Genomic DNA, 11,189 nt, shown 5'->3' with positions numbered 1-11,189 from the left:
GGTTTGGTGTTGTATGTATAGGTGGTGGGAAGCCTTCCTCGAAAAATGCGGGGAAGTCAACTTCATATCGCACTTATGTATGGAAGTGTGAGTGCTATGGGAAGGTAACATACAGGAGGAAGGTTAATGGTAAGAGGGTTTTGGTTAAGGAAGAACCAGTTGTCAAGAAGAAGACAAAAAAATGTGATTGTCCCGTTATGTTGTATGGGCAAGGTAATGATGAAGGTGGGTGGATTGTGAAGAAGGCTGTGAATGAGCACAATCATGCAGTGAGTCCTGAGATGTCCAAACACATAGCTATGTATAGGAAGGAGAATATTACAAAACACTTGGAGAATAGGATTGAAAATGATCATGGTTCTGGCGCTCCAATTGGTCAGATTTTCAACAATATGGCAACTCAAAGACATGGAGTTGGGAATATGGGGTTCACTAAAAAAGATATGCACAACTTGGTGAACAGAAAGAGGAGGTTGAAGTTGAAAAATGGAGATGCCTCTGCTATGTTGGATTATTTTGATCGGATGACTGCGGATAACCAAATTTTTTTTCATATGCACCGTGTTGATGATAGGGGAAGGTTGAAAGACATATTGTGGGTTGATGCTCAGAGTAGGGAGGCCTATAATTATTTTGGGGATGTGGTATGCTTTGATTCGACGTACCTAACAAATCGGTATGCACTTCCATTTTCGAATTTTGTTGGTGTGAATCACCACGGGCAGACTATCCTTCTTGGTTGTGCCTTGGTTTCTCATGAAACTGCTGAGACCTTTGAATGGTTATTCAAGACTTGGATGTCATGCATGAGAGGCAAGGCCCCGGCAGCGATCATGACAGATCAGTGTGCGGCGATGAGGAAGGCGATTGTTGAAGTCTTTCCCATGCCTCATACACGCCATCGTTGGTGTATGTGGCATATCATGAAGAAGTTTGGCACTAAACTTGGCAATTTGGCTAACTATAAAGATGTGAAAGAGGATTTGCAAAATGTGATCTACAATAGCATTATCCCGGACGAGTTTGTTGAGTCCTGGTGGGAAGTGATCAAAAAGTACGAGCTCGAACAGTATGATTGCTATGAATGGCTGGAAGGTGAGTCCTATAAGTAATTACTGATGTTTTTTTCATTCTGTTTCCTGTTTCTGTGTTCTGTCCTGCATGTTTCTACCTCATTTGGAATTTGGAGTCATAGCCCTGATTTTAGGTGGTCATGATACCATCAGGTGTATGGTTGGTATCCAAGCTAATACTGATGGTACTTCATGATACCATCAGAGCTATGGTCCGTACCTAAAGATAAAACCATTAGGGGTTTGGATGGTTCCTAAAGTTAATACCATCACATGAGACATTATATAAGAGTCAGTGTTGTATAACTAAAATTCGACCTGTGTGTTGTTCTGTTTGTAGGCCTGTTTGAGGAAAGAGAGATGTGGATTCCATGCTATGTGAAGGATGTGTTTTGGGCGGGTATGCAGACAACTCAAAGGGTTGAGAGCATCAATAGTTTTTTTGATGGGTATATTCACAGGCACACTCGGCTTTCTGAATTTGCCCCAAATTATTGCAAGGCCATGGAGAGCCGTGCAACTGATGAGCAGGAGGCAGATGCAAACTCAGCCCGTTATGTAAGGCCTTTGCTATCGGAATTCAGATTGGAACGTAAGTTTCAAAAAGTGTATACGGATGCAAAGTTTGTTGAGGTACAAAATCAGTGCAACCGAGTGGCATATCTGACCCCTATTGGGCCAAAGAAGATGGTGTCACCAACCGAAGAAGAGCATGTTTTTTCAGATCGTATTTGGATATATTGCAAGAAAAGGAGGAGAGAAGTGCCCTTGCAAAATAAGGGTCAAAATAGGATGAAGGAGTACACTGTATTGTATAACACAGAGAAGAAAGAGGCGTATTGTGAATGTCGGCACTTTGAATGTCATGGGATTGTGTGCAGACACATAATCAAGGTATTAGACATGAATGGTGTGACTGAGGTCCCTCCTATGTATATCCTAGATAGGTGGAGAAAGGATATTACTAGGAAACATACCCTGACCAAAGTTGCTTACCATGATGCGTCCAAAACGGAAGATGTGATGAGATATGATAAGTTGATGTTAGCTCTTGAACCTGTTGTTATGCGAGCTTCGTCTTCTGAAGAAGCTGTTGAAGTGTTGATGGATATGATTCAGTGTATGAGCATAAAGGTTGATGAACTTCAGGTGAAGGCACAGGGGTCAGGTCAAGGCTCCGGTGGCGATGACAGGCCTGGTGAAATAGAAATGGTACAACAGGCCATTCCTCCAACTCCAAAAACTCCTAGCTCAGTGAACAAAGGGAGCAGTGTACAACCAGAAGATTCACCAAATTCTAATGTCAAAGATCCTGAACCTCGCATTAAAAAAAAGGGCAGACCAAGAACTTCTCGATTTGTATCAGCTGCAGAGAAAGGGGCTTCGAATAAGCAGGCGAAGACGGGTGGCGGTAAGAAGAAACAGATGACAGGACAAGAGACTGGTGTGGATAACGGGTCTCAACAGACCTTCAGCTTGCAGAACGAGGTAAGTGTTGTGTGTTTGGTTTAAGTTTGTAATGATTGATTATGTAAAGTATGCTTGCTTATTGGGGCGATCATGTGTTAGGTTCCTTTTCCCACTATGTTTGGTGGTCCATATCATCAACAACAACTGTTCCAGCAGCAGCAGGTAACGTTTTTTGCACATACTTGGCGATCCATATGCTCCTATTTGTGCCAGAAAAGTAGTCGTGGTCGTTACAGTGTTTGTTGTTTTTGCTTCCACCAGGGACAATATGGAGCTGGAAGTAATTGTAGTGGGCCGTCAGCGTTTGGTGGTGGAAGGATTTTAGCAGGTGGAATTCACATGAACGAGCACAATGATGCAGTTAGGTACTTCACCAACAACGTGTACCATGGCCAACAACATTTCCCTCCCCCTCAAGCCTTTGTGTACAACAACAATGGGTTTCCCACCAATATGTCCATACATAACTACAACGACAGCAATGTCACAGTAAATGTCTATAGCTCATAAATCAACAACTCATAGCCAGAGTCCATACATAACTACAACGACAGCAATGTCACATTTACCACTTGAAACTTAGTCTGAAAACGCTCTGTGCTAGCCTTAATGCAAGCCAACATGATAACCCCACAACTGACACTGTGCAAAAGAGCAAAATAATGTTACTAAAAACAAATTGGACACTAAAAGAGTTGAACAATGTGCGTAGCAGTGGTGAACTCACAGATCAGGCTGGTGCACAACTTCCACGCTTTCGATAGCCCATCCTCCAAAACTACCCTGTACACAATTCTTGTCATGGGTGGTAATCAACACCTCCATCGCCCCAACCTGGTAACACAAAATGCATCATCTTAAACCACTAAGACATGTTTCTACCAATTTCTACAAGTTTCTACTCAATCACAGACATCAATGTTAGACAAATAAAGATACTAAAGACAAGTTATTCTACCAATTTCTTTAAGAAAGGTTCATGTTCCGTAGCAGGGTCAGAGTACATGGAGTCAATTAGCCATATCTTCTGTTCTTTGAAGGAGAACGCAGCACACCACCAGTGTTCCCCCATTAGAACAGGGACAAAGATCTGCATAATCAAAATAATTTTCAATACCAATATAATCTCAAAGAAAAACACACTTCATGTTAAAACCACCCCAAATTACCAAGTCCTTACCACAGCAATTTGCTGACTATCCACCCCACGCAATGGGTGTCCATGTTTTTTTGCCAGCGCCGAAGCATCGTCCATGTCTGTCACCAGCTTGATCTGCAACAACAAGTTATTGAATAAATATTCCATATTTATCATTATATCATTTCAAAATGGTTTTCATAAACGAAAAGTTACGTACAACAAATGCAGGATGGAGCATGATCCTTTTACTGTGACCATCATACTTAATACCCCATTCCTTTGTATACAGCTTGGATACCGCAGCCACATACTCCGTCCCTACCCTACACCGAACGTGCAGCACATTAAGGCAACATTCCTTATCAGCAAACTCCCCTTCACATTCCAACAACACAGGACTGCAATAACAAAATGGATACCTATTATTAGTCCTAACAATTCATTCAACCTAAATGATAACACAAGAGTAGTATACTGTAAGAATACCATCTACTATCAAAATGGTATACCATCTACTATCTTGGTGGTATGTCAACATCAGTGGATGGTATCCTACAGCAGCACTAATGCATACTATCAAGTATCAGGATGGTATCATAGATATACAAAGAAAACTAAACAACACTACAACATGTATCCACACTAAAATTGAACCATCAAACCAAATATCAAGTATCAGTAACATCAACAAGTTATCAAAGCAAATATCAAAGCAAACAATAATATCAAGTATGGTCACACATATCATTGCAAATATCATCAAAAACCAAAATAGTATCAACACTTTATCATCACATTAATAAAGTATACAAACCTGGAACTTCTAGAGGACCCCAACCGAATCCACTTCAAAAGATTCTGATCAGGTGCCTTCAGCTTAGACAGTCTAGCCCTTCGATTCCCCACAAATTCACCAGATATGACCTTCATCGAAGGCTTCAATGTCCTCTTGCTGTCACTACGCTTTGCCCCATCACCCTTCTGCCCCTCAAAATCATCTTCCGCATCAACAAAATCTTCATCTTTCTTTCCTTCAGGTTCACCCCCATCATCTTCTTTTCCAGTGATTCCTTTTTCACCCAGGACAGTGTTGTCCCTCCCTTTCCCACCATCATCATCTGCAGCATCTTTGGGCACATAATCCAGGACAGTGTTGTCCTTCCCATTCCCACCACTCCCCCCATCATCATCATCAATAAATTCATACCGCACTCTAGAGGTCACACCCTCAAGCACTTCTGAAACCTTCAAAGACACATTCCCAACAGCAACAAAGTCATCCAACTTAGCAAAAGTACCAGAAACAGAGTTGCCAATTTCCCCCTTGTCCAACTCTCGCTCTTTGATTGAGCTTGAGCCAGAGCCAGTTTGATTAGGGGAACGGGAACTACGAACGGGAGACCTTTCCTTCGGCGCACCCCTAACCGTAGGTCTGTTGCTTGCTTTCAAAATCTTCTCCAAATTCTTCTCTATCACCTTCTCCATATTCTTCTCCAACGCCTTCTCCATGTGCTTCTCCATGTACATCTCAAACGCCTTCTCCATGTTCTTCTCAAAGATCTTCTCCATTTTCTTCTCCAATTTCTTCTCCATTCTGTCATACATTGGCCTGATCATATCCAATACCTTCAAAACACAACATAAAAACAATATGTTTTAATTTGTTGGTAACATAAAAACAATATGGTATTAGCTCTGATGGTATCCTAAAGTACCATCAGGTCTATGGTTGGTACCCCAAGGTAATACTGATGGTACTTGATGATACCATCAGTATTACCTTGGGGTACCAGCCATAGACCTGATGGTGTACCATTACCTACCATCAGGTCTATTACTCCACTTGATGCAGAAACATGGCAGGACATCATGCATGTGTAAGTGAATAACATCTTTACACCAAGATTATACCAAAGATAATCTAAAGTACTCAATCCACTCCAACCAAGATTCTAACCAAAGAATAATTCTCGTTCTCGTTCTAAACCAAAATTGAGATGATTATTGTCACGTTATCAATCTCCTTCAACGAAACCAGATTTAAAGATATTGCCCTTCAAGATATGATTCAAGAAAGAGACTACTCATTCATTTTAATTACAGTAGTCATCATGCATGTGTAAGTTAATGGTATATACAATCACACTCGTATGTCTATAACTTACAGACTACTATCACAAAACTTACACAGTTACACTTAGTAAACATGCTCAAGTCAGAAATATGTATACACTTACACAAAGAACTATCATACTCTATAACCAACGACAGCAACAAAGTTTACCTCATCGGCAACACGAACTTCTAGCGGCTGGCATGAGTCTCTTCCAACCAATGGATGCCGTTCCCCATATGCTACATCAACAGTCTACAATGAATTCACAAAAAACATAGTAACAATAAACAGATTGCTCAGACAACACAATTGCAACAAATTCAATATACAACACATTCACCACCTTCACTTTCCCATAGTCGAGTGATGGGAGCAAATCTTCTTGGATTGCAGCAATAAACTTCTTCTCAATCCACACCTCCGCTCTAGGAAAATGGCCCCAACTCAAAGGAGGCAACGCAAGGTGGTCCAAGTAAAATATATGCAAAAAAAAAAAATGCAGATTTAAACAACAATATAAAAACAAGGGAGAGGTTTTACAATTCACTTATCTACCATAATACCTGGAGGAATAACACACATCCACCACCACCAGCAGAAAACCCTCTCTTGTTAAGCCTCTTCCTAAAATCTCTCACACAAGTCATCAACCAACTGTGTGCACATGCACACCAATCAAAATACTGCGCACCATCCCCTATTGAAACAGCGGGCAGTAATGGTGTAGCTAGGCTCTGGCCATTGGTTGTCGGACATATGAGTAGTCCCAGCATCGCTACCAAGAACGCCTTCATGAACTCATCCTTGTCATTCTCAGTGTTAATCGGCATTAAAGGGAGCTCATCAACTGCCTGCTGGATCTTAATGTGACATGAACCATCTGGCTTCACCTCACCATAGTGGCTAACTATGGCGTCAACCCTCCCTTGCATGACAACATTTGTCACTTTAACAGGAACTTGGTTTGTACCCCGAGGAAGGCCAAAAATGCACCTCCACTGCTCAGGGCACAACGGTAGCTCTCTACCATCTCCCGCAGTGAGAACCTTCTTCTCGGGATCAATCCTTGCCATGAGCCAGTAACAGAATCTCCTATCAATCTTGGTTGAAGGCAGATTCACCAAAGTCCCAAACCCACAATCTTGCAGCAACTCTATTTTCTTCTCATCTATTTTCATCGCCTTGATGAGATCAACAAACGCACTCACACGACAATTAAAGTTTGCTGGCTGCAACAATTTCAAAATTTTCAGTTTCAAAAGTCTAAGTTTATGTTTACACAACACGGCAGCAACAAATATAGGAGCAACATACAAAGTTCAACAAATATAGGAGCAACATACAAAGTTCAACACATATAGGAGCACCCTAAATGCAGCCCCCTAAATGCATATAACATTCACAAAGAATCGAAACAATGCATTGATTGCATTAAGCATTCAGTAAATCAGTTTTTGTGACAAAGTAAAACTACAACTAGGGCCATCTACTATCAAAATGGTATACCATCTACTATCTTGCTGGTATGACAACAACTGTGGATGGTATCTTACAGCAAAACTAATGCATACTATCCAGTATCAGGATGGTATAATAACCATAGATGATATACAAAGAAAACTAAACAATACTACAACAGGTATCCACACTAAAATTGAACTATCAAAGCAAATATCAAGTATCAGTAACATCAACAAGTTATCAAAGCAAAGGTTTGGAGACATTTGCAAAGGTTTGCAGAGGCAAAATCAATTATTCAAAGAAAAAGTAAAGCTACATTTCCTTTTATAATAAATTTGGACACATAATTCATGCAATCTACATTCTAGCAAAGGAAACACCTTACACACCTAAGTTTTCTGAAAGAGCACATATACCACTTTCAAAATCCAACCCCCACCATAGGCACAAAAAATAGTTACACACATTAAGTAACCAGGAGGCAATATGCAAGGTAAGTGAGCATGTTATTCTGCCACAATCATACATCATATCTCATATACTTATCTACTTTTAATTTCAATAATCATTAGGATGTCGTCATTATGTCATATCTAACAAGGACAGACATTATTCCTTTCTATTCTCTTGCATGTAATTCAGGCAAATTAATAGAAACCAGTCTCACTTGCATGTAATGGAGTTTTGTAAGTCAAAAACCACAATTCCAGCATATAAAAATAAATAACAGATTATTCCTTTCTATGGTTCATAAACTTTACCTTCCAGCTGCAATTCCTCAGCTGTGTTGCAACTAACAGCCCTCTTTTCTGGGCAGTCTCACCTAACGTCTGCCCCGTTTGTCCTCCAACAACATACTACAAATAAACACAAACAAAATAATCAACAAAAAAATAAACTACAACTGACAGTAAACAGGACAATTCATTTACATAATAACTCTTCACCTCATCCATCGTAGCATCTTGTTCTTCAATCACTAAAGGCCTCTGCACTCTTCTCACAACTCTAGGTTGAGGGGATGGTGGGGGTCTTTGTGGTCTCTGTGCGGGTCTCTGAGGGGGTCTCTGAGGGGTTCTCTGAGAGGGTCTCTGTGAAACGAGTTTTCGCTTCTTATCAGTGTGCTCGATAACAAAGTACTGTGACTCCACCTCATAGTCACCACCAAACAGGTCATCCTCTGCGTACTGATGTTCCTCAGCATCCACCTCATAGTCTGCATCGTCCGAATCATCATCACCACTAAATACTTCGTCGTAGTCATTTCCTTCTTCATCGACATCCTCGACAACAGGCGCTTTAAGCTTCCTTTTCTTGCTTTCAACTTGTTCTTCTGCTTGTTTACTAGATGAAGCAGCAGACGTACCACTTCTAGTCCTCATAATTTGCTTCAAAGTACACTACAAAATTCATACAACAAACAGCCAGTTATATATACAATTTTTTCTTCTACATATACATATATACTGCTTAAATTGATTGAAATCAACCACAGGCTAACTACATACCCCCCATTTACTTCTGCATCCTACAGAACTCTCATTCAACTGCTCCGACATCACTAACTACATTACACCACATGCAAACAAAAAAACCTGAATCAATTTACTACACTTTGGAGGAAAAAAAAGTCTCTTTAGCTACATACCTACCTAATTCATCATGAATTATCAAACCTATGAGTTCAATAGTATCAATATGCTTCATAATGGTACATGCGTCCAAATAAGTACTACCAACAAGGTACAACATGGTATCATCTCAAGTCTATTCATAATGGTATCAAACATTTAAACTTTTGGTACAACTACTAATACACTTTCATCTTCAACCAATTTCAACCAATTTCTAATACATTCTAACAGGAATTCAAGCAAACATACACATACTTCAAGTAAATAAGTTGAACTGCATGTAACTTCCCCAACCCAATATAGCAAAAATCTTTACCCCATCAAACACAACAGTATAAATGCCATAGATTTCACAAATTTCACAAATTTCGCAACATGTAAATTTCAAACATGTTTCACATACAATTCAACAACCACCACAATTTCAAACAACCCATAACAATTTTCGAAATGTAAATTTCAAATACAATTCAGAAATATCAACTTGCACCGCAACAAACCACCACAATTTCATACAAATAAGGTCCATCATTTCAAGCAAAACCATAAAATTCGAAAAATTGGACACAAATTCAAACCCTAACTTTTTACAAAATCATCCCAACAATTTAAGCACATACTACTACTACATTAGTCCAAATATCAAACAATAAACAACATTTCATACAAATATCAAACAATAACAACATATCATTCGAAAATTATTAAACTAGGGTTCATACTTACATTACAAAGAGAGACAAAATCACTGCTACACAAACCCACAATTGAATGCTCCTGGTTTTTCTTCAATCCGACCCCAAATCAACGCTTAAAATCGGAACTTCAACTCCAACTTAGCGGTTTTTTTTCGCCTCCCATTCTCAATCCTCTTCAATCGGTTTTTCAATTTTTTTAACTGGTTTTCTCTCTCCTCTGAAATTGGTTTTATTTTCAAAATTTTTGGATTTTTTTTTTAAAAAAAAAAATACATAAACGTGTGCTCAGTGGGGGGGACCACACCCTTTCCAACATCTTTTCTGAGGCAAATTGTGGAATTCCACAAATGCCCTTAGTTGAGTCTCTCATGCCTCAACTTAGTTGAGGATGAGAAATGCTCCTAACATTTTGAGTCACTAAAAATGGGAAAAGTGACTATCATTTATCTTCACCAAAAAAAAATTATCAAGATATGTAAAAAGACTTTTATACCCTTATTTTTTTTTTGTCTTTATTCAGTTATCTTCTTAGTTTACCCTAACATTTGCCATAAAAATTTTGCCAACTTTTGACTAATTTAATAATTCATACTCTTGAATCTCTCAATTTCTCTTTCTCATGTACTACTTTAATTACTTTTTTAATTGAAGTGTCTCTTTCCTATGTAATTTTATTATTTTATTGGTTAGAAATTTCAATTTCCCATATACTTTCATTATTTCACATTCTCCACCATAATTCCCGCGATTTTCCTTCAAAAGTGACAAACAAAAGGGGGCGGAGGGAGTATATTATATGTCGTGGCAAACTTAAAATTAAATCAATTTTTTAATGAAAAATACAGGAAAATGAATATTGTGGTCATCTCGGTTACACAAGAACGGGCAAAAAATCAGGTATGTGTATGATATATGTACATAATACATTAATTTTAAAAAATAAAGAGTACGATTTTAAAAGTAAAGGGTGTTATGGCCGTAATTTCCACAACACAAAGTGAAGTCCGAAGGGGTTTCTTATTACCAAGACGATCACATGATAGACGAGTCTTGGTGTTCAAAGGTGGAAAATGCCAAAGAGACTAATGTGAATGGGGTGTAACCTTCATACCCTAGGAGCGCCGCCATGCTTAAAAACATGAACCACAATAGGGCTCAAGTTGAGTTGAAAATTTTCCTACAACTATGAAGGTTATACCCTATTCACAATCACAGAGATTGCTAACTCTATAGTGGTTCGCAACCATGACTGGATATTCAAGGATGATGGTACGAATTCAACCATCAAAGAGGTTAACCCCGACCTAAATAGGCATCTACTTAATTCCTATGATATTCATTCATGTGCGCTTTTCGATCAACATACACACACATCAAATTAATGTTAAACCTGTTTAATCTACGTTGGTTGCTTATTAATGCACAATTAATTCTAATACTAGTGATTACTTGAATTAAAATCATATTAAACCTTAATCCAATTATTAATTATCTTATTAAGCGGGATTTCAAGTACAAATTCCCTTTAAACCTGCAAAAAGAGGCGTGATCAAGCAATAGCAACAAATCATCGAATAATCAAGCAACATATGATTA

Source organism: Chenopodium album, chromosome 24, assembly GCF_948465745.1.
Source record: "Chenopodium album chromosome 24, dcCheAlbu1.1, whole genome shotgun sequence".
NCBI lineage: Eukaryota > Viridiplantae > Streptophyta > Magnoliopsida > Caryophyllales > Amaranthaceae > Chenopodium > Chenopodium album.
The sequence above is the reverse complement of the archived record's forward strand: the minus strand, read 5'-3'. Positions refer to the sequence as shown.